The sequence below is a fragment of the Felis catus genome, chromosome A3 (genome assembly GCF_018350175.1).
Source record: "Felis catus isolate Fca126 chromosome A3, F.catus_Fca126_mat1.0, whole genome shotgun sequence".
NCBI classification, from domain to species: Eukaryota; Metazoa; Chordata; class Mammalia; order Carnivora; family Felidae; genus Felis; species Felis catus.
The window spans coordinates 122500380-122526296 of NC_058370.1; the positions used below are offsets into that span (position 1 = coordinate 122500380).

A 25917-nucleotide genomic window follows, 5' to 3' on the forward strand; every position below is an offset into this window, starting at 1 on the left:
TAAGAAGCATGGAAGACAATGGATGAGGCAGTTCATCCCAGAGCCAAAGACAGTGTCTAACCTACTAAACTACACTACCCAGGGCAGGGAGCCTTTTCAGTTTCTATCCAGCAGTAATTTATTCATTGCTGCAATCAGTGACTGCATGTGTTTGCAGTTGTTTCCTTTTCTGAATGGGAGATTTTATTGGCGTTATTCTGTCGTTACCCAACAATTGTATATTGTGGAAGGAGAAGGGGCAAATTATCTTTTAGATCACAATGTTATACCCAATAGAGGGTATCTCCAGACCTGATGACAAGGACTGAGCTTCATCTAAAATCCTAGACTGAGGTCTAGGATTTTGAAATAGAGGCAATACTCGAGGGGACCTTATGTTGTCTCCCTTGAGACAAAAAGTCCGTGTTTGGAGAGGAGAGTGCAGATTATTGTGTGGCAGACCAGAACAACAGGCTGTAGCAGATTGCAGGTTTCAGCCATTTATAGTCCTATTTTCTATTCTTTCTCCCATGGGCACCAACAAGAAATTACATTTTCTAGGGTTTTTGGCTAGGCATGGCCACATGACTAAGTTTTAATGGGATGTGAGGATAAGTACTACATGTAACATCTGGATTACTTTCTTAAAGGCCATTGTCCTGGATTTTCCACCACCTGTTCCTTCTTTTATTTATTTATTTATTTATTTTTAAAGCTTATTTATTTTTAAAGCTTATTTATTTATTTTGAGAGAGAGAGAGAGGCAGAGAGAAAGGGAAAGAGAGAGAGAATCCCAAGCAGGCTCCGTGATGTCAGTGCAGAGCCTGATACAGGACTTCAATTCATGAACTGTGAGATCATAACCTGAGCCCAAATCAAGAGTCACACACTCAACTGACTGAGCCACCCAGGCACCCTTTCCTTTCTTTTAACTGGAAATGAGATGACCAGAACAAATATGGAAACCCACAGTTAATACTAGAGCTGCCTCACTAGTCTGGGTGCCTGAATGACTTAATGGAACAGAGACAACCTAATGCTCTGGATAGTTACGAGAGAGAGAGAGAGAGAGAGAGAGAGAGAGAGAGAGAGAGACATCTGCCTTGTTTGAGCCAATAATCTTGGTATCTCCTTATATAAAATTTAAAAAGTAAAAGCAGCTTAGCTTTTATTGTAATTCAAATGAACATTTCACAAGTCTCCATAATCAATGTCATATCATTTTAAAGAAGCGAATCTGCCAAAGACTATATCCAAAAAGGCAAGAGGCAAAGAGAGTCTGCCTAAGTGTGTATCCAAAGAGGAAAGATAAAAATTAGACACAGATATAAAACGTTTTATAAGTAGATAATGCATAATTATGTAGCCATATATATAGCTGCATAATTGTGATATTGTTTAGTTATTCATGAATAGAATCTGAGATACATATAATTAGTGAGTAGCTTAGTGAGAAAGAAGTAATTTTTTAATTTTATATTTCAATATGACTGTCTGATATCTGGGCACTGAGAGCAACTGGGATTTCCAAAATACTTCCTTTGGGAATGCTAAAAATTGTGGAATAAAAAGATAAATTCCTAGATCAAATAAGTTTGGGGAATACTGCACAACCCAAGCTGAATAGACTTCTTTAAGGGAGGGTTTTTATGGTTTCGTATATGCTAATCAAAATTGTATGTCTCCAAGAGACAACTCCTTTACCACAGAATATGTAATAGAATCAATATTCTGCATAATATAGGCTATGCACTGCTGCTTTGAGCAAAATAGTGAAGCCATGCTGCTTCACTGGGTGAAGCATGCTCTGGCTCGTAATGAGCTAAAAGTATCCATCATGCAAATCCTGCCCTCTTCCCAGAAATGTACTCACTCCTTGACCCTGGGAGATAGCCAAGCTCCCTCAGAATGATGTCCAGCACTGGCAGAAATTGAAAAACCTTCTCTGAGCCAACTGTGACCATGGACCACACCTTACTGGTAAAAAGAAAACTGTCACCAGTTTGGTTTAGAAACCCTCCTTACCACCTGCCACCAACCCCCACACCCCTTGGGGGGTTTCAACTGGGATGGGACACTTCAAGTGAAAATCACAGGTTTGCTAAATTCAAGAGACTGCGTTATTTACATTAATACAACCTTTGTGAACATCTTTTCAAAATGTGGGAAGTACTGGCTTGGTTTAAGAGGAATCATCAGTTCTGGTGCTGGTCTTTGTTTTAGTCTTAGTTCCCTGTGACAAAACTGTAGCTGAAACTTGAAAATGAGGTGACCTGCTGAAAATTGTTCCCCAAGAGCAAGAGTGTGCAAGGAATGAGTGCTCTTGAGAGCATTGACTTTCTGGAGATACTGTGAGAAAGTTGGCTTCTCTTTAGACATATCAGAGTTTCTTTAGGGAAAACATTGCTTCTTAAATCAGAAGACAAAATCCCCTGAGGAAAAAGAGGAGAGAAAATTTCCCAGGGTCTTCAGTACATAAGGAAAAGGAAAGAGACAGAGATATAGAAAAAAGTTGCACAAGATTACTGATGATGAACAATGGAGCTTAGACTCTTCTGGCTTCTTAGGGCTCAGAACCTCTGCATGAAATGCACTAGGACCATAATGAAATAGGAAAGACAGCAAGGGAAGGAAGACTTCCAATGGAAACTCTCAAAGACAACTTACACTTGTATAGCACCCCCTGACATTTTTACAATGCCCTACACTGTGAAAATATACAATCTATTGTTTAAATCTGTGCATGGAGTCAGATTTGATGTGCATCCTCATTTGCCACCTAATTCTGGGAATGTGGGCAAAGGACTTAACTTCTCAGATACCTCATCTGTGAAATAGGGTACTGTTTGTATCACCAACATTTTCATAAAGATAGCATGAGTGTAAAATTAAGAAATGCACATGAAACACTTAGTGCCTAATGATCAATCATTAAATGTTCACTGTTTTTGTTGTTTTTACAAATATTTGCATCCTTATCACACAGTTTTCTTCAGAGTACCCCTGTGGTATCATTATCTCCTGAATTTAGATAATGACACTGATGATCCAAAAGGTTAACCTGATCAAAATTATGCAACTTCCAAAGAGAATTCAAATGTAGCCTTCCTAATTGTGAGTACAATGTTTGTCTAGATATTGCCAAAACAAGGCCATGACTGAATTCACAGATATAGGGAAGTGCAATCTTACCATACGCCTAGAAGGAGGAGAATCATATTTGGGAACAGTTTGTGTAATGGCTATGATAAGCAGGAACCTTATTTGACCTTGATAAGTCAAGTTTACTCAACCCAAGTCACTACTTTCTTGTTCATCCAATGACATGAGAATCTAAGTAAGGTGATATACCCAATTTCTATTGCCCTTGAAAAATCATTGTGCCTCCTTGCAAAAGCATTTCTCCCTTAGGTACTAAGTTCTCTAAAACTGAAGCATTTAGAATCATTAAATGAAAAGCAAAAAATTTGTGCTTGATCACTACGTGCAGTACTGAGAAGTGTCACTCCCATTTCTATCCCTGGTTCTCAGAATCCTATGTTCCCACCTTGGGAGAAGCAGCACCATAAAAAAAAACATATTGCAGGAGAAAAAGACTCTTTTACTAGGTGATGTCCTTCATCTGATGAATGATGTAACTGAGGGTTGAGTTGGTCAGCCCACTGTTTTCTAAGTCCAATTTCTAGTGCATAATGGGACACATAGCAGACCCAGTGAATGCCATGAGCTCTAGCCTATCACCTTACTTTCTCTTCCATAAAATTGAATCCCTCGTCAGAGACACTAGAATATGAAGTCATAAGATGGCAAAAGAGGGCATTTTTACATAGTCAGGTATCCTGGCAGACAGACTTTGAGGTAGCAGGTTTTGTGCAGATTTCTTGGTGCATATTCCCCAGAACACCTGTAAGGAATGAAGGAGGAAAATTACACACAGGGAGAAATTCAACTAAAATGCAGTTGCAATAGAGGAGTCAGCCTGTCCTTCAGGGAGCTCCAAAGCTAGGATGGCCTGTCCCAGAGAAAAGAGGGTGGCTGGGCCTTTGTACCCCTGTTTCAATATGTCATGGTGGTGTCACCAGGGAAGAGATATAAACTTGGACAAAGCAGATCTTTTCGCTGTGAGCAATTTCCAGAAAGGTTGTTAGCTGTAAGCCAACCCTCTAGCAGCTAGGGGAAGGAGGCCTCTGTCAGCTCACCACAGCATTCAATGTGGGCATTCAGTAAGATCTCACATGGTATTGTGGGGAGAAACAGGACGGGAGGAGAGAACAAATGCAATTCAGAATAAACAAACCCTGTTTGAATGAAGACAAAATGTTACTCCCCACCTCCATGATAGGAGGATGTTGTGTGACCAGCCTGCCCTTTGATGGCTGGTAATCTCTACAGGTATGTTTCTCACTTCCACTTACAAATGTGGGAACTCAGGTGGGCAGGGGCCATTCTAGCCAAGGTGAAGGGAAGTCCACATTGTTCAGTACATGTATGACATCAGTCCTAGCCACTATGGAAAGTCAGTTAAGATGATTATATTTTTTATTCCTTAACTGATTAATATATTACACACTGATATGCATATACACATTGATAAATTTTTCTGGTGTTGTACCAGCCTTACATTCTTAAGAAAATCTTTCCTTGGGCAAGATTAAATCTAGACACGTTACTAGATTTGATTTGCCAATATTGTATTAGGATTTTTCCATCTATGTTCATAAGTATGATAGGTCTATAATTATCTAGTTCTCTACTTATCTAATTTTGGTGTCAAGATTAAATCAGTCTCATAAAAGATGTTGGGTTTTTTTTTAACCTTTTTCTGTTCTTTGTAACTGGTTTGGGGATTATCTCTTTATTGAGGTTTAGAGAACATTTACCAATAAAATTCTTTCACCAATCTGACTGCTTCATCTTCTACTCCCTCCTCCCGTTCAATTTCCTCTGCTGCAGTGTCACTGACCCCTTTCTGGTATTTGGAACATGCCAGAAACCTGTTTGCATTGACATTCTGCTCTCTTTCCTCTGCTTGGAATACTCTCCTCCCAAATATCAACATGGCTGATTTGCTCCCTCCTGAACCTGCCTTCTCAGGGATGCATACCTTGACCTTCAATTTAAAATATCAGGCAAAATAATGTCTGTCTCAAATGATCAGCAACCCACAGAGAGTCATTGCAAATGACCTGGTGGTTTCTCCAGGAAGCTGATTTAGCTTGGGGGTATTAATGGATGGGGAAGCAAAGGGAGGCCAGGGCTTTGTTTCCAGACTATTGGAGCTCAGTTACTTTCCCTAGCACTTTTTATGTCATGTTCCATCAGAGAGTTTCTTTCACTATTGGGTAATTATTTGAATTGGGTTAAAAGTCATTTACTTAAGACAAAAAAAAAAAAAGCCAGATGGTCCATTCTATCACATCCACCTTGCTTATTTCCATCCCCATCCTGTACTTCTTTGTTACTCTGTCCTATGTTTTTCCAGTCTTTGTCACCTACTAACACACACTATCATTCTCATTATTTTTATAGTTTATAGTTGTCTTGCCTCATTAGAATTTCAACTCCACAAAGACAGTATTTTTTGTTGTTCTGTGTTGTTAATTGATGAGCAAAGAACAGTGCCTGACAGTGCCTAGAAGAGTGCCTAGTGGGATCTCAATAAATATGTGTGGAATGAATGATTTATTGAATAAGTGTGCTTGTGACTTTAAGGGAAACAGAGCAGATGGAATTTTTGTAAAAACCAATCTAATTTTATAACTGGTTGTTGCTTTTTAACAGTTTAGGTTTTACACAGTTGGGAACGGATTGTCCCTTTGATAAATGGTGTTGGGAAAACTGGTTATCCACATGCAAAAAAAAAAAATGGGATTGACCCTTGTTTTATTGCATACACAAAAATTAACTCAAAATGGATTAAAGACTTAAATGTAAGACATGAAACCATAAAACTCTTGGGAAAAAAAAAAACATGGAAAATGGTCTTGGCAATGATTCTTTTGGATATGATATCAAAAACACAGACCACCAAAGCAATAATAAACAAGTAGGACTACATCAAACTAAAATCTTCTTTAGCAAAGGAAAAAATCAGCAAAATGAAAAGATGACCTATGGAATGTGAGAAGATATTTGGAAGCCATATATCTGAAAAGGGGTTAATATCCATAATATATAAGTAACTCCTATATGGGTTTAGAGCACATTTACCAATCAATCAAACAATCAATAAAATAAGATAACCCAATTTGAAATACAACAAAGAATTTGAATAGCCTTCTTTCTAAAGAAGACATACAAATGCCCGACAGGTATATGAAAAAATGCTCAATATCACCAATCATCAGAGAAATGCAAACAAAACTACAATGGACTATCACCTAATACCTATTAAGATGGCTATTACCAGAAAGATAAGAAAGTAATGGTAAGGGTTTGGAGAAAAGGAAACCCTTAAGCACTGTTGGTGGGAATGTAATTTAGTATAACCATTCTGAAAAACAGTATAGAGTTTCCTCAAAAGGAACCACCACAGTATCTAAGAAATACCTGCAGTCCCATGCTCACTACAGTATTATTCACAATAGTCAAGATATGGAAATAACCTGTGTATTGATGGACAAATGGATAAAGAAAATGTATGTACCTATATCTATATATCTATATCTATATATCTTACATGTTTCATGATATGTATCATATCACAGAGACACATTTGAATATTATTCAGTCATAAAAAAAGAAGGAAATCCTGCCATTTGTGACAACATAAATGAATCTGGAGGATGTTATGCTAAGTGAAATAAACCAGTCACAGAGAGGTAAATACTGTATGTGGAATCTGAAAAAGTCAAACTCATAGACTCGGAGAATACAAAAATGGTGCCAGGGGCTGGGGAGTCAGGGAAATGGGAAGATATTGGTCATAGGGTTCAGACTTTCAGTTTTAAGATGAATAATTTTGGGGGATTCGATGTACATAGTTAATAGTACTGTTTTGTATATTTGAAATATGCTAAGGTAGTAGATCTTAAGTGTCCTCACCACACACGCACGCACACACACACACACTCTCTCTCTCTCTCTCTCCCTCTCTCTCTCTCTGTCTCTCTCTCTCTCTCACACACACACAGTGAATGTGCAAAGTGATGGATGTGTTAATTAACTTGGTTATGCTAATCATTTTACAATTTTAAAAAAATTACTTCTTTTAAATTACCACATTGTGTACCTTAAAAAAATAAAGCTTATAGCTTTCTAGAAAAAGAAATGAGATTTTGTTTTCCTTCATAAATCAATTCTGATAATTTACACTTTTCCATGATATGTCACTCTTCTAAGTTGTGAAATTTATTGGCAATTGTTGTTCAAACTAATTTCATGAGACGTTAAAAAGATCCTCTTTACAGTCATATCCTGCTTTTTTTCATTTCTGATTTGCTACCCCCACTCCTTTGATCCCCTTTATTTAGGATAGTCTGTCTTGTGACTATTTTCAAAGAATCAGCTTTGAATTTGCTGATTATCTCTAGTTTTCTCTGTATTTATTAATCCATACTTTTACCTATATTATTTCCTTTCTTCTTCATTCTTTTGGTTACTATTTTTCTAGCTTCTTGAATTGAATACTTAACTCATTTATTTTTAATGGTCCTTTTTAAAAAGTGCTTTTAATACTATAATGGATCTCTGGTTCCACTTATGCTACATCCCACAAGTGTTGCTATGTAGTTCATTTATTGTCATTGTGTTCTATAAATATTTTATAATTCCCCTTGTGTTTTCCTCTTAAATCCGTTAGTTATTCAGGACTATGTAAGGTTTGGGAGGGACTATCACTTACTACTGATTTCTCATTTTTGTATCAAGGACAGAGATCATATACTGTGTGATATCAATTATTTGAAATGTTTCGAGAATTATTTTATGATCTAGTACTTATTCACATTTTGTAAATATTCCTTGTATATCAAGTTTCTTTGCAAATCGATCTTATTAATTCTGTTGCTCTTTTCTTTATTTCTGGTCTTTTTGGTAGAAAAATTTCTAATGGAAATGTAGAAAATCAGCCACAATATTTTTTTGTCAATTTCATTTTTTCAATTCTGTTAGTTTTTGCCTAATAAATATTAAAGAGATGCTGTAAAAAGCACCTAAGCTCTTTAAAATTTTTTTTTTAATGTTTATTATTTTTAAGAGACAGAGACAGAGCACAAGTGGAGGAGGGCAGAGAGAGAGGAAGACAGAGAATCTGAAGCAGGGTTCAGGCTCTGAGCTGCCAGCACAGAGCTTCAAATGGGGCTCGAACTCAGGAACCTGGAGATCATGACCCGAGCTGAGGTGAGATGCTTAACCAACTGAGTCACCCAGGCACCCATGGGCTCAAGCGCCATGTCGGGCTCTGTGTTGACACCTCAGACCCTGGAGCCTGCTTCAGATTATGTGTCTCTCCCTGTCTCTGCCCCTCTCCTGATTGTGCTCTCTCTCTCTCTCTTTCAAAAATAAATTAATTAAGAAAATATTACAAAAATATTCCCAGGATTAGTCATTAAGTTTTTTAAATGCCTGATAGAGAGAATTTATTGTGTGACCATCTCTGTTGAAAATGAAAGCAAAAAGTCATGTTTACATATGTTCAAATGATAATTATAGGTCAGATACTAATATGAAAAACAAATAGCCTATCCTATTTTTTAAATCTTTTGGATTTAAGTCATATAAATGATACACATAATAATACTTGTTTCAGTGTAATGTTAATGGAGACTTAAGAGTCTTTAAATATCTGGTAGTGTTTTCAGTTTCTTAGCTAGGACATGTGTCTTCATTACTGGATTCACAGGTCAAAGGATGTGGTGAGAGGACCGACACATGGACGCTTTGAAAATTAAAAAAAAAAAAAGTATAAGTACTTCTACAAGGAAATCAAATATCTTAATGGCAAAAATGGTCACACACTTAAAATAATGGTTGATACTTATAGAGTGTCTTTTCTTTACATGTGAATTATAACCAAAAAAAAAATGGTTGCTTTATGTTTCAGACAGAAAATCTTAGAAATAGAAATGTTTCATTTGGCTGCTTTGGTGACAGACCCAGAAATGAATGTTGAAGCTGTATAAGAGCTTGGGACTTTGGCAGGAATCCTCTCCCTTTCCATTTTAGGTCAATCTCTGCCTCTAGAAACGGACTAAACCTTCTCTGGTCCTCCTGGAATTATCAGCCTGTGACTTCCAGCCCGTATGTCCTCTGCCCTGAGTGGTACTTTAACCAGAATCATGAAAAATTCACTAATGAAAGCAAATAAAAGGGCGTGGGTATTTTATTTCAATCCTTTTGACCCTGTAAAGTATCCAGTGGATTTCTGTCCTGGGTTCATGCAGGGGTATAGGAAAGTAACTCTCTGGCTAGACCTTAAACTCCATGTGGGGACACGTGGTCTAACTTCCTTGCTTTCCCTGTCTCACTACCATATTTCCCTGTGTGCTCCCAGAAGCTGCTCAACAGTTAGAGCTGACAGACTTGAATTCTACCCTGAGGCTTAAGAAGTCATCTCTGGGCAACTCTGCTGTCGCATGGCTATTTCAGAGCTATGGCTATTTCAGAAAGGGACAAAGGAAAGCCCTCTTTTGCCACGTGTGTTGTTCCAGGGTGAGAAGGCTAGAGGATGTGGAAAGGATGCTTTGCTCTTTAAGTGCCTGCCTTTCAGCACAAAGCAAACTGCTGCTCTTTTCTTTATAATCCACTTTAGTAAAGATACATAATAGACATTATATATAATGCATGTAAAAATTCAGAAAACCGAAAAGTTCTCTGACAGTAACACCTTGCAACTTGATGCTAGAGGAAATATCCTTGTAAGATGAACATGGTGCCTTTTGTAGAAATTGCTCCTTCATTCCCAAAGTTTAACTGGCAGGCGTAGCATTTCATTCCATCTCATATAGTGACTGATTGCTCGGGGCATCATAGTCCTTTAAAAGTCATGCCTTTACTGCTTTTCAGTAATTGCATTCTGTGTGTGCAATGATCTGAAAGCTATTTGAGGGAAAAGAGCATAATATTACATATATGTTAGAAAAAGGTGCCAAACCTCTGCCTCATTTCCTGATATTTGATGACTCCAATGGTGCTGATTGAATAACAGCACGGCCACATTGCTAATTTGCATTACTCTGGTTTGCAATTTATACATACTTTTATTTAAAAAGAAAAAATAAACCTATTTGAGTCTTTCATTCATGGTTAATTAGGTGATTGAAAGGGTCAATCGATGATTTACCAAATAAATTTCTAAACCACTGCAGTGTTACTTGCAAAGCATCCAGCAGTCAATAAATGAATTAAAGGAGAAAATATTTAATGCTGAACAGAGCATACATTAAAATATAATAATCCAGGAAAATGCTCCTTATACATGAGGAGCAAACTGGCGGTTTATTAGAGCCAAGGTTAAAAGTCCATAGGGAGAATAGCAGGAGAAGAATGTAGAGGCCATACCAATAGGAGTACAGTTCCAATTAATTTATTGACATAATTAGCACATGGTTGTTAATAACATTGCAGAAGCAGTTGGCAAGTATGTGTACACATGCACCATTTGAATGAATTCAAAAGAACCCTGTACTTATCATAATTAAATTATTAGTTCTGGGAAAGCAACGCAGACTATAGAGGCCATAGCAGCAGGCCAAAAGTCATGCATCCAATTTATTTTGTCACTAAAATAAAATGTCTGGAATTTTTATATCTTATCAAGCTGAATCTATAGAGCAGAAATTATTACGACTATCAGGATTGAGTGGTCCACTTGTAACTTCAGCATTTGTGAAACCAAGGACCCGATCACCTCACGGTTTATAAAAAAGAAGCAGGGAAACATAAAAATAAAATTTTTTGAATGAAATAAGTCTCTTGGCCAAGCAAATTCTCCACTTTGATATCTTTGCTCCTGGATAAACATGTAAAAAGGAGAGCTAAAAGAATGAAGTTTCAGATTTTCTAATGACTACACAGAATTCAATGCATAGTACAGAGAATAATCCTGATTATAGTTAAAATTATAGATTTTTAAAAAACTTTCTCACCTTTTTCCTTAATTATGTCTTTAATGCTATTTGCTTTAATCCTGCACTGCTTTTGTTCACCTGGAGAGAAGGATGCAGACTTTAATCACGTGGATTTCATCCTAGCGGAGCTGTTGTGTATTGGACTTGTTAAAGTCAATGAAACTTGTAAGTAAACAAACCCAAAAATGAAGAAGAAAGAATATTCTTTAGGGGAAAATTCAGACTCTGGCAATTTTAACAACAACAACAAAAATGGAAACATGCATGAAAAGATAAATTCTTCACCATATGCTTCCTGCAGAGGGAAAGTGCATCTTGGAACATTCTGGATGATATGGATCTGCATATAACTGGGTAGTACTGTAAGTGAGGGTGGGTGTTGGGTGGGGGTGTTAGATATGGGTGGGAGTTTTCAAATCATGGCTGTGGTTGTCTGGAAATCAGACCCACATATTTGGAACACTAGTTGTCCAAGCAGAATATCTATGGGATCAGGAAATTAAGAGATGACGTTCCTGAGGTGGTTTCTCCTTGATTCTTAGTATTTCTGAGTCTCTGAGTATCTGATAAAATCTCTGTTACTTGTAGCAGAATTGATACGTTTGGGCACAATGTGCAGGAAGAAGAAGATAAGCTTTAATAATTATCATGAGTATTTATTGTGTGCTGGCCATTTGCCCGACATTTTTCTGAGCACTCTGCCCATTTAATTAACCCATTTAATTCTCCCAACAGCCCTCTATATAAACAGTGTCTCCATTTTTTACAGATGAAAAAACTGAAGGAAAGATGAAGTTAATTGTCCAAGTTAAAACAGCTGAAAATGGTAAGATGCGATGTAAGCCTTCTGGCTTTAGTCTGTACTCTTGGCTACTTTGCTATAATGCTTGGAGACAAGTTACCCCTTCTCAGTCTGGACATAGGAGTTGGCACTTCCTCTTCTAACCAATGGTTAAGGGATATAAAGGGTCTGATGAGTGAGGTCATTGTAAGTGCTGGTCAGCTGTGGAGTGAAGGGGAAAACTTAGGAACATAAAACTTCTGCTGTCACATACACAGCTCTTCCATAATACTTCACTGGCTCACTCTCTTGAATCTGTGTCTGCACAGTGTCCTAGCCTGTCCACCAATGCATTGATAATGGCCTCACTGATGTTTGCCTCTGTTCCACATTGCTTTGGACATTATGGCCACTGTGAGAAAATGCAGGAACCCATCTAGAATCTTGTGTCTTCAAGAGATGAGTTCTATTGGCCACCTCCTCTCAAAAGTATTAAAGGACATTATCTGATAACTATCTAATACCATTCATGGATGGGGGAAAGTAGTGCATGCCTGTTCTTACTGGGGACACAGAGCCTACTAATCATCACAGGACCTTGCTGTGTACCCCAGTCAGCCAAGCCTCTACATCAGTGCAAGTCTGAATTTTAGGTCTCAAGAGCTAGGCAGTATTATATATCCAGCTTAATTGTACTTGGGTCAGAGCTGTCAGGAGCCCTTGAAATGAGCATACTATCTTTCACACATAGTCTAGGATCCTCTTCTCTCTTCCTGGCCTACAACGGAATCTTTATTTGTTAAAAAAAATCTGTATATATTTCTAGAATAGGTACTTAAAATGGGAGTTTCATTTATTGGTTCATTTTTTTGTTGATGTATATTTTTCTGCAGGGAAATACAGACATTTTAAGTGTGCAGTTTGTTCAGTTTTGACAAATGCATATACCTCTGTAACCCACACCCCTATCAATATAGATTCCCCTTCTCAGACAACCCCATGAAATAAGATGGGAAATACATTAGGCTGATGAGAAATATATTCATGTTTTAGACTTTTGGTACACATTATCAGATTGTGTTCCAGAAGGCTACCCTAATTTATACTCCTGTGGGCAGCAAATAGGGGATAGTCTTTTCCTCCAAACCTGTGAACACTGAGTACTGTTTACTGTTCATCACATACAAAAATTACTCCAACTCTCACTTTGTGTTTTTCAACACACAAATTGGTTCTGTTCTATTTTGTTTTGTTTTGTTTTTAGTGGGTAGTTGGATGAATTTGTTTTTCATTATTTTTCTTTCCCCATTCTAGGGGATCACTATATTCTCCAGGATGTTAAAGTTGCTTTACTGATTTCAAATTCATCTCAAAAGTCTTTTGATGTCATATCTTACTCCCTGGCCATTCAGGATTCTTCTCTGGCATTCATATTTTACAGGAGCATGGCCTTGTTAACCCTTTGTTGGCACTGGAAGTCCTGAATAGTCCCAGAAGTGCCCAAATGTCAGGTTCTCAGAGAGTAAGTTCTTAGTATTACCGTGGTGACTAAGTCTCTAGTCTATAGACATTGATTCATGATGCCATAGCAAAATCTAACAAAATCGGTCCTAAGAAGTAGCTTTCTTCTTCAAAACTAGCAAAAAGAGGATTGGATTCAGTGTTCAAAATTAAGAATTGAGGATGTACTACAAGATATCTAGTCAGTACTTAAAGCCTGCATATTAGTTTGCTAGGGCTGATCTAACTAAGTACCACAAGTGAGTGACTTAAAGCAACAGACATTTATTGTCTCACAGTTCTGGAGCCTGGAAGTCTGAAGTCAAAGTGTTCACAGGGCCATGCACCCTCTGAAACCTGTAGGGAAATCTTTTGTTTCCTCTTCCTGATTTCTGGTGTTTTGCCTGTAATCCTTGGTGCTCCTTGGCTTGTAGCTGCATTACTCCAACCTCTGCCTTCCCCATCTCATGGCCTTATCTCTGTGTTTCTGTGTCTTTACTTGGCCATTTTCTTATAAGGGTACTGGTCATAACGGATTAGGAGCCCACCCTAGTTCCAGTATCCCCTCATCTTAACTGAACATCTGCAATGACTTTTTTTCAAATAAAGTCACACTTTGATGTTCTGGGGGTTAGAACTTCAATGTTTTTTGTTTGTTTGGTTGTTTGGTTTGGTTTGGTTTTTTTTGGAGGGTACAGTTCAACCCATAGCACTGATATACTGAGTAGGATACAAGTCATACCAGAATGGGCAGTTTGTCAGGTGATCTTTAAAAATAAGAATGCTGACATTGTTAGGGAGATCTGAGGAGACAGGATTGCTCAATGTTCTTGCAGAACAGAGAAATTGCAGACCTGAAATTAATTCCTGATTATCGGCCATGAATCTCTTATCATTTTTCCACTCTAAACACTTGCTTCTAATTATGCCCCTTTGATGTTTGCACCTCTCAAATATCTTGAAACTAAGTTCATTTCCATTTCTCACACTTTCAACATTGTTAACACAAGCCGAACAGAATTTCATTCTTCCAGGCCTTTCTGGTTAGTCAGATCGTACAGCACCCTAATAATTGTAAGTTGCTCTTTTCTTCACTTTCCTCCTCAGCTGACAGTTTTCCTAGTTCTAAAAACCTCACTATGTCCCTCCCATAGTGGGAAAGAAGATGTGGCCACCTGTATTATCTGTGAAGGGACTTCTGACACATTTAATTTCATCTGGAAGCAGAGTGTTCATGTTAGCAGCTTTGTGTCCCAAGGTGCAGGAACCTGAGTGCTGTCTTTATAGCTCTTACGTGCATTGAACACTTTGTTTTTCCATCTCTTTCAAAAACACAACATGGAAAGGAGCCCATGTTTTTTGCACCTTTTATATAAGCTTTTTGGTGATTAAAACCTTAGGGTGTTGAGTTAGTGTAAAAGTTAAAAATGTCTACCTAGAGTCCAGTAAGAGCTTTCTGTCTGTGTATTTTTAAAAACAGTTTCAGAGTTGTGAAAAATGCTGGCTTGAAAATTCCGGGAAGCCAAAGCCCTCTGATTATAGCTCACGTAGCGATATTGTACATTTTTTCCAAACTTTGCTGCATTAACGCTTCCACATCATTTCTAAGAAAGAGAAGAAAGCTTAGCTCTCTTACAGGCCTTGGGAATTCTAGAAATTTACTGAACAGTGGCTATTAAAATATGGGCATATATTAAGCACGTCTTTTCTTCTGATGCCTTGACTTCTTGGAATCTTGCTGACACTAAAAGGGTCTTCCCTCTCAAGGTTAGCTCATTCCTAGAGATAGCAATCAACTTGCCCTCCAGGAAGTGTGCCTTTCATATGCAAACCAACCAATCCAGAGTTCATACTTCCTTTATCATGCTTTCACCCGGGGAGCCACTGTTTCCTCCCTAATCACCCCAGGGCCAGGTATCAGATAACCAGGGGCAACTCTGCCTGCTGGAGCCTGCTAAAATTATTCAAACTAGCCAATCTTAAATCTGTGTAACCTGCCTACTCTGCCTTGCCCACTTCTGCCTATGGAAAACCACCATAAAGCCTCTTTCCTATATTTTCCTCTTGCTACTTCTGCTTTCTGACCCAACCTGGTGCCCTGCATGGCATGCTGTACCTCCTCTGTTTCTAGCATCTATGAGTGTAAAACTTCTTCCTTCATGTAAGTGTCTGCGTGTATTACCATAGCTGATTAAAATAAATCCCAGGTACATTTTAAATCAGAGTACATAAAGATTCACTCAAAAGTAACTCTAATCTAATTAGTTTTGTGGTGTTTTTCATCGATTATAGCTAAGTCAAGGACTTGGTCAAGGGTGATGTTGACCAAGCTTAGTCAAAAGAAGAAAGAGACCCAACAGGCATTCTGAGCTTTGTGTCTGCAACAGGAAATCACTGAGGCTTATTGTGGTGCCATTCTGAAGGGTGTGTGTGAGTGTGTGTGTGTGTGTGTGTGTGTGGCATGGAGAAAGGCCTTTTTGAAATGGATTGTCTGGGTCCATTTCTCCAGCTACTATAGGCTTCTTTTAACAACATTCCCTTTTGTTTTGTTCTCCCTTTAAAATATTCACTCCAGAGCTGAGGCTAAAGTGAGGCTAGCTAGGTACCAAGGGCACACATTTTTAAGGAGGCACCTGCTGTTAGTCAGGATTGTCAGAGAGGGGGGGTGGGGAGGACATAATGCTTCTTTAAATTTTGGACCCTGGTACCTTGCTTGCTTCCCACTGTTCTTCACTCTGATTCTCACAACCATAAGACTCTAAATCTCAAAAATCTGGGCTTTGATTTTGCCGTGTGCTTTTATGCTTAGATAAATCACCATGTCTAAGGGTCATCAGAATTATTCAGAAATTAAATTGAAACTGGGCATGATTTTTACCCTCTGATATATCATAGGCTAAAATTAATGACAAGTGCTGGATATATTGTTCATTCAAACATGGTTAGCGGGGTTACTTCTCTAATACGAATTTTGTCATCCTGGCGGCAAAAGCTAGACAGAAGTTTCCTGGCATTAGTCTCAGTAGAAGGAGTTTTTTGGGTACTAAAATCATATGTGGGAAAGAGAGAGTAGTCACCTTTCCTTTGTGTTACTGTAGCACATAGTTTATCCCTTTATTATACGTGGCTTTATGTGGTGCTTGAATTGTTGTATCTTTTTTTTTTCTTTTTTCACTTGATGGACTGTTAAGGACAGAAGCCATTCTTAGTCTTTCTGTGTATCTAGGACATACCAGACACTCAAAAAAATACATGCAGGGAAAACTCTTTATTGAATAAAACTATTTTTAATGCATTTTAGAAGTATCTATTTGCCCTGTAAGCATATAATTCTGTGAAACTGTAGTGACTAAAGTTTCAATCCATCAACACAAGGCCACTACTTACAGGTCCATAGTGTAAGACACACCTTTCCAATAAATCTATGAAGTCCTCGAAGACAAAAATGCATATTTTCTGTTTTGCATATATTTCCCAAATCATCTAACAAAAGGGTGTGAATTTACTGATTTTTACTTCACCTGGTGAAGAAAAAAGAACAATCTACAAAACTTTCAATTTGTGAATATTTAATTCAAGATTATTATGTATTTCACATTTCATATGGTGGATATCAGCTGAAAGCATTGGGTACCTCCCAATTTCCATTTTTAAACTAAATTGCAATCTTTGGGAGTCGTTGCCTTGCCATTATGCATATCTTTTGTGTTGTATTTTTAAATTGAGTAAAAAAATATATGGTAGGGTAAATGACATAGTCCTAGGATTTCAATGTGATACTGAACAAAAGCTATGATATTCACAAGATGCAATGGAGCGTGTGTCTACTTATCTGGCTGTGCAAACTTATGAGCCTGATAACAATGGCAATGAAGCATTTTTTTGCATGAGTGACTCTTCAGGGGTTCTTCTAATAGCTATGGAAGGGCATTTGCACTTGGAGATCACAGTTTTTGTGTTGAATAAAACTGCATACTGTTAGCTTCTCTACTGATCTGAATTCTGACCTGAATAAAGACTTCTTCCCATACCCAGCTTGGGTTCGGCTCTGAATCTTGCTTCTTTCTTTATTATATAACCCACCTTTGCCTGACTCACCTGTGTATACTCATTTGTATTGAATTTTAAATGTAATCTGCAGTTGGATCTCCTAACCTCCTTCTTGTTGAGATGTTCCAGCCAGAGCAGTGATTCCTGTGCACACACCCAGCTGCAGGCTGTTCCATGCACTGTTTGATCTTCTCCTTTGCCAAAAATGCCCCTTTCCCAGTCACTTTCACCACATAGGTCCTTTTAGATCCAGGGTAAATGGCCCACCTCACTAATTCTACCTGACCCCCAAACTCAGGGGTTGTCTAGATCCTCTGGATGCTGTATGTTTTCCTCAACAGGGCTTAGGACACCTTCCTTTGTGTAATACTGCTTTTGTGTTTCTTCCCATGCACTGAGATGCTAAGTGCCTCCTGCACTGAGGGCTGAGTGTCGTGTTTGTTTTCCAGGAATATGCAACAAAGTGCTGAGACACAGGAGTGCATTGAATTGCAAGGGTTGCTCTGTTTTAATTGTGTTGGGTTTATCCTGAGCCAAATAAAGTGCTATGGTGCCAATCATGATTTGTGGGTTTCACATAGCCAGCATTTTGCCCACCTGTTTCACATAAAGGGCAGTGCAGTGTAGACCTTAAAGGGTGGACTCTGGAATTGTCCTGCCTGAGTATACTCCTGGGCTCTGCCATGCCATGGTTGAGTGCCTTTGGGCAAGTTACGTAATCTCTCTGAACTTTGGTTTCTTGACCCAAAGAATCTGGAGAACAATAGTATTTATCCATTCTTATTCCTTATGTTGTCTATTCCCTTCGTATTTTAAGGTGGAGAAAATGTTAATTATGGAAAATCATTCCACTCGAAATACACTTTCTCTTCTGCATTTCAGAGGAGATTTCTCCATCTGGGGATTCATTCTATGTTTTTCAGGAAGTAAGTCAATTTATTTCTGGGTTCACAGTGTCATGACTCCAATTTAAAAGAAAAAACAAGGTTCTACTTTCTGTATTGCACAGACTTTGTAACTAGGATCCTCCCTTTTTCTTCCAGGTCTATCTGCCTTGTCTGATACCCTGCCCACCCCTTTCAGAATCTCACTTTCTTGATGCCAAGTCCTTCCCTGAATAAGAAGATCCTATTAGGATGGTTGAACCTTATAATCTGTGCTGGAACCAACTAAAATGTGAAAGAAAACACAGAGATTATAAGATTTAACCTGGACAAGGAATCAGTGGTGTTACTCCCAGCAGAAACATCAGGGAGAATAAACTTTAAGGGTGAGGGGCAGTGTCCCTCAAGACATTCTCCATGGTTAACTTCTGTCTACTTTCCGTTCCTTGTGGCAGATTTTTGGGACTCTCACTTTGTTAGCTTTCTCAATCTCTGATATATTTCTTATGATTTTCAAAGAATAAAGACATGCCTCCTAATTTGGGAATATAGTGTAGTAGTTACGACCACACACTTTGGAGTCAAATGGTAACTGTGCTACTTACTTGTGAGGTGATCTTAGACAAACTTACATAACCACTTTCTGCCACAATTTTTCCAGTCTTTAAGATGGGGATGACAATAATAGTAACTTCCTTATAGGATATGAGAGTTAAATTAAAGCATGCAAAGCAGTTAAAACTACCTGAAAGGTAACAAATGTCACTTTGCTCTTATTACCACCTGAGCCCACAAGTCTAGCAAAGCAAGGCACCAAATGAATGGGCAGATCTATTTTCTGCCCTTTAAGTTTTAGCTTTTAGCCGACTATCTTTCCCTAGGATTAAGTCAGACCATCCCAAGCATCTGTCCTGAAGTCTGTCTTTCATTTAATTACATGTCTTGTTGATTTCCCTCAATTGATTTCTTGCTCCCATTCATGTACCTCTTGCCCTTGGCTCACAGCATCTTCCATTCAAATACTTGCTAATTAATCCTGGATATTCCTTAGCCTCTCCTTACCTCTCAACCTAGATCATCCTGTGATGAGAAAGGAGGGTTTGATGCAAATTGCAACTGACAAGGTGTACCAAAGTAGACATTTATTGACTCTCACAAACCATGCACACTCATTCAGATAATTACCATTCATAGTCCACACACACGGGTGGCCAAATCTCATAGGCAAGGTGATGAGGGGAGGGCTTTAGTTTGATGCAGAGCTTTTCCTGCGAAATAGTCTACTGTTGCTGTCCTTCCATATTAACGATTAATCTTATTCCCATGATGGCAGCATACCATTTTTCCAAGTATAAAAAGTGTATGCTCAAAACACACCTTTAGACATCTAATCTGGGTCAAGGTCAAGTCTAGTTGCTTCCAGTGGGGCAATGCTCAGTGGGCATGAGCTCGGAAGGGCAGAACCAGTGCTCTGTCCTATGCAGGGATTCTGGGAGAATAGGCTAGATGCAAGGAAGGAATGGAGGTGTTTTGTAGGCCTGAGACATTAATCCAAATGTAATCTGTTAAGCAGTATCCAGGAATGATTTAAGAATCAGCTGGTACAAAGGGACCAAGATAAGAGGGAGAGTGATTGAGTGGGGGATACAGACTAGAGTAGGTAGTTTCAGAAGGGCAAGTAGAAGAGCCAGCTATAATTCTCTTAGGTTCTAGAACCTGTAAAGTATTTCAGTAGCCTCATCCAGAGTGAGAAGAAAGTTGGTAAGGACACTAAACTACTTCTTTCTCTTCTCTGGGTCTTCCCCTTGGGTCTCTGTGTAATGAAAATGACATTCCCATATGTACTTTTAGATTTTTCAGTAAAATGAGTATACTTTTTTTTTGTAAAAGGATAATGTGTTTTTTGATAGATTTGAGCCCTTGCTTTACCCATCTGATTATTGTCTATTCTGTCTGGCTCACAGAACAGAAACACACGCATACACATGATAGAGTATTGTAGAGTCTGGCACTGTGGTAGACTGTGACCAGACCTCTTACAGGAATTACCTTATATCAGGCTCAGTTTAAGCCCATATGGGATCTTGTGCACATTAGAAAAAAGGAGGACATAGTGCTGTGGGGGAAAGCCTGGCTTGGAGAGAAGAACACAGCATAGGTATTAGCCTATTCAGCCGTCAGCTGGACATACTCTGTAGGGCCTAACACATACAACCATAGTGGAAGCCTTTACTATCTGGTACTCTGCAAGCTGATGTTGCCCCTCCCCAGCCAAATGGAGTAAAAGCAAGCCAGGCTGCTGCACTGGGCTCCTCTGATGGTGCCACATCCTCCCTTCAGGTGGATGGCATCCATCCGTGAAAGCTAAACATGAGTTGGTGCTGGGTGACCAAAACAAAGCGGAGCTGCTTCTACTCCTGGAGGGTTTCAGCTTGCTATCTGCACTGGCTAGAAGTTTGTTGAATGTGGAGGGGGAAATGGGCAGAGTCTGAATAGCCACTTCTGCCCATTTCCAAACCCAGATCAGCTCATTGTTTCCCCTTAGCTCAGGTGCTCATCACCCACCCTTCTCGAACTGTTTATCTTCCTCTTGACTTGCTTCCCCTGAGCTCATTGTTACCTCCCACACCAAGAGCTCATTCTGTACTGAGATCCAAGCTCTCTGTAGCTCTACCACTAAATAGCAAATAGTGTGTGAGATAAATGACTTGCCATCTCTGGACTTCAATTTTCTTATCTGTAAAATGGAGTAGCATAAAGATCCACAGAGACTAACAGAGCGAACAGGCAGCAGAGACTATGAAGAACAGTACAAACTAACAACAAATGAAACCAGAAAGAGTTAATTTAGCCTAACAGTAAAATAGAACAATTTACTCACCCAATTTTCTATCATTGCCAGACACAGTTTGGACATCTATTAAGTACTGAAGAAATATATCATTTTCAACTGTCTGAATCCATATGCAGTTGATTTCAAAGCTTAATTGTATTTGAATGAGGAATCAATACATATAACTGCACTAGCATTACTGTGCTGAAAATCTGTGCATGTTTCTGATGCTTTCATAATATATTTCAATTTTCCCATTATTTTTCCATTATGATCCCATATTTTTTGAAAGGATTCTTTGAACATTGCAAAGTAGCACAAATCCCAAATGAATGGTAACGACTATTTGTTTCGATTTCAAGCTGCATTTGTTAGAATGTTCTGCAGCTCCTCCTGGTTCCAAGAGGTCTCTCTAACAGAGACACCAAACAATCTAAAAAAAACATCTATTTCATCACGTTCCTTTTTGGATTAAAAGACCTGTCCCTCTTTCCTAGACTGTATTGTTACGAGTAACAGCCAGAGTCCTTCATGGTTTGGCTATAGCCTTTCTTTCCATATTTGGCTCTCAGTTTTAGAATGTACCCCCTTTCCCAGCCAGGCTGCGAACCTCACAATCCCACATGGGAGGAGATTATTCTCCAGGGTACTTTGGATCATTCTCGTCTTACCCAAAATGCCTAAATGTCACCTTTTCCGTAACTAATTTGACCCCCACTGGACAGAGACCGACTCAAGCCCAAGCTCCTGCTGAGGCCTTGGGACCTTTTAGTTTCTCTGGCCATAGTACCTCTCTCTTTGATAAAACTTGACCCCTGAAACACAGTGCCTGGGAAGCCTCTTGATTTCTGAGACTACATTGCATTTAGGTCAGTGGTGTCATCAATGCCAAAGTCAAGTCCAGATGGTTGCTCAGCCATGCTGTATTATCCCTCCACTTACCCTGAGCCCAATTCTTCATTTCCTAACTAGTGTAACTCCATTGTAAACAGAATCAAGCCCACCAATACAATGCCAATTTGCCGGCTGCTGGTCCTAATAGGTTTAAGAGCAAGAGAAAACACAGTACAGACATGAGACAGCAAAGGTCAATGTAGCAGTGAGGGAAATAGGACATAAAGCCAGATGCTGAAAGAGCAATGTTGGCAAAATTGCATGTAAACTTCATGCATTATGACTCTATATTGGTTTGTTGAAAAAAAAATCAAGGGATGCATTGTTACGCATGTTATCTAATGCATAAGTAAACTGCATTCTGGGAGGAGATTTTGACTCTTACCAGAACATATAATCCAGATTGGTAAAATCTCAAAATATTTGGAAGTTTTATTCAACCTGAATCTGCTTGACACCTATTAGTGTCAGTTTTGACACCCAGAAAGCATGTAAGTTCTTTTTGTTGGATATTTGGTGTGAATGGCTATCCAGCATCACTTTCCCCTATAGAAGAATCCATATTTTCCTTATTGAGCTGTTTCCCCTGATTTTCTGTTCATGCTATTGAGGGAGGTGACTTAACCCCTGGCTCTAGGGGCAGGCCTGTGACCCAGTTTGGCCTCTGGGCACAGTGACTAGTTGAGTGAAGGCTGGGTATCCTCCTCATTAGCCCGAGGAGGCTCAATGTCAGAAAATGTATTTGAACATTTTGGAGAGACACTTTTGACATATATCATTGAGGTTCCCATCAGAGACAAAGAACTAGTAGGATGGATGGATGGATGCATGCATGCATACATGTATAGATTTCAAAAAACTGGCCTATGTGGTTGTGGGGACTGATAAATCTAAAATCTACAGGCCAGGTGGCAAGCTGGAAACCCTCAGGCATGGGCTGCTGCTGCAGTTCAGAGGCAGAATTTCTTTTGTGCTGAGGAAATCTTCCTTTTGTTGTTAGGGTCCTTCAACTGCTTGGATGAGTCTCACCCAGATTACTGAGGATAAATGTCATTTAAAATGTCTTTTTAATGTTCTTTTAAAGTCAATTTATTGTATATGTTAAACACATCTGCAATTGAACTTGCTTATTAGGTGTCAACTATTCAGGCATTTCCAAACTTCTTCAAAGGAAAGAAAATGTACAGGAGTCTTTTTATATAACCAGTCATGCCAAGACTTCATGTTAAATTTCAAACCAAGTGTAGATACTCTGTAGCCAGATTCTCTTAAAATCTGTTGAAACAGGGAAAAAAAAATATCTGGATGGGATTTCCAATGACTGTTGTAGAATTCTCTGTGTCTAACAGGGACTTTCGGTCATCCAAGTATTCTCATACAGAGCGCCCCCTAGAGTATGCCACTTCTAGCAAATATTGCTTTTGCAAGTCACTTGTCTAGATGAACAATTTTCATTACCCCAAATCAGCATATCCACTCTGTTCTTTCATGTCGGTCTCTCATGACTTTGTGAAAGAAATACTAAACCCACAAACGGGAACAATTAGTTTAACAAGTCACCTTCCTGGAAATGAGGTCCACCATGGGGTCTGGAATGACCCCCTATTCTCCACTCCCTGAGAACATCTGCACAACTGGTTGACTCCCTGCAATGAGGGGTAGGTGCAAAGAGGATGTCAGAATGCTCCAAAGGATAAAAACGGAGACTGGGGCTCATGTGGGTCCTGGTCAGGGCTCTGGGTGCTTTACTCCAGGGCAATGATGACTTCCAGCTAGTTCCAGGCACCAAAATGTGACAAGAGTCGAAATTAGAAAATTTTGAGAAAGGAGCTTCAAAGCACCAGGCCCCCTGGAGCAAGGGCCATGCTTACCTAGGTCTAAGGGGAATACCATTTTGATGTCCACATTTTTCTCTTCTGTCAGTCTACATGATGATCAGAGTCAGGGCTCATTTCTTTCTTACTTTAATTCTGCACTCTCCCAGAATAGTAAATCTATTTCTGTGAATTGTATATTTTTAAAAAGCACCCTCCATCTCCCAATACCACTATCCCTCAATACACACACACACACACACACACACACACACACACACACGTGCGCGCACACATACACACACACACACCCTAAATAGTATTCTTGTTAGAATAACTAAATTCAGAGCTGAATAAGGAGGATTATGTACGGTGCTCATCCTATATTCTCCTCTTACAGTAATTGATATAACATCAGTGAGACTTTGCTGGCAAAATTGATTCAAATCAAACCAGAAAAATTCAGCCTCAAGAACTGAAAATGAGCTAAAAGATGGTAAGCAAAGAATAATAATATGTGGCAATGTCTTCAAATTACTCATATTGTAGGCTTTATACACTTTGAAGTTGCAAAAATGTGTTTAACAAGGGTGGACTTTTTTTTTAAAATGTAACATCTTCATTAATGATCAGGAAACAGCACAAAGCACAATAATATCTTTTTCAGTGTTGTTAAATTGGAAGGCGTTAAAAAACATTTGGAAAGACATATAAATAATACAAATAGAGCTATAGAGGTTATAAATATGGATGGAAGGGAGAACAAAGATATTTCAGAAATATACAAAACAATTGTGTCCACGAGAAAATGTAATTGAAAACCAAGGAGTCTTCAGATAGGCTATGGATTCTATGATACTCTCCTCTGAGTGTCCTTTGTGATTTGGGGTCAGTGATACATGATAATCCAAATGGATTGTCAGAAGTGGTAATGCTGGTGTCAGTCAATTAATGAAACTGTACTTCGAACTGCTTTCCTGTTTTCATAATGTGGCCACATACTAATGTTTATGAAATAAATGTTTTATTCTCATTGGGTTAAGAGTATTTTAAGACTGCCGCGTTATACAATGCCTGGGGCTCCATGTATGTAATCCCTTCATAGTCTCTGCAGATCATGCCTCTGGAGGTGTCGATGGACAGCTGCATGCCTTTACACCAATGCCTTGATTTTTATTCCAGGGTGTTCCCCAGTGTGCAGTGATATTTGCATGACATATCTAGAATGTACAAAATGTCCATTGGGTTGTGTCAAACAAGCATTTACCATGAGTGATATAAATATTCAAATGCTTAGCATTAGGGCGATCATAATCTGTGTGATTTAATGATTTTCTGACTACTTTTCTGAAAGAATTGAGTAATGTATATATCCCCTATATTATTTTCTGCAGGTTTTATTGGATTATGTATATTTTTTAATTTTTAAAAAATTTTCACTTACTTATTTTTTGAGAGACAGAGAGAGAGAGAGAGAGAGAGAGAGAGGGGAGGAGGGGCAGAGAGAGACGGAGACACAGAATCTAAAACAGGCTTCCGGCTCTGAGCGGTTAGCACAGAGCCTGACACTGGGCTCAAACTCATGAACTATGAGATCATGACCTGAGCAGAAGTCAGACACTTAACTGACTGAGCCAGTCAGTTAACACTTAACAGACTGAGCCAGGTGTCCCGGCTTATATATTTTTTTAAACTGATTTTATATATTTATACATTTAATTAGGTTTCATATTCCTGTTAACTTCTAATCAATTGACAGGATAAAATGCATCCACTGATTCCTCTGGAAAGAGGGGGTCTCATTGTAAACTGTGCCAGATTAGTGTCTCCCAGATTCTTGGGTGGGACTGGTGCAAGTTCTCCCTGAAGGAGCTTTGGTATTTGCAAGTTTAGGCAAAAAAAAAAAGAAAAAAAAAACTAACAAACAACAACAACAACAACAAAAACCCAAAAAACATTGAAGCAAATATAGCTTATTCCTTTGTTTCTTACTATGAGAATCCTTTTATTAGATGTCACTTCTGCATTGGTTTTAAACTAGATTTCCAATAATCATTCTTAAGAAACTTCTGTTTGCACATATATTAATACAGATATTAATTAAACATAGATA

At 38.7% G+C, this 25917-nt stretch overlaps 1 long non-coding RNA gene across 2 annotated transcripts in view; it reads left to right on the forward strand.

The window, feature by feature from the left end:
- The first annotated feature begins 8444 nt into the window (after window positions 1-8444).
- The window catches only part of LOC123384590, a 233052-nt gene continuing 215579 nt past the window's right edge, over window positions 8445-25917 (forward strand). The window contains exons 1-3 of one of the 2 annotated variants that reach the window (XR_006595912.1): window positions 8445-11410; window positions 11818-11874; window positions 24205-24300. This is a non-coding gene — a long non-coding RNA (uncharacterized LOC123384590). The remainder of the gene's footprint in view (window positions 11411-11817; window positions 11875-24204; window positions 24301-25917) is intronic. The other variant, XR_006595913.1, reaches the window with a different exon arrangement.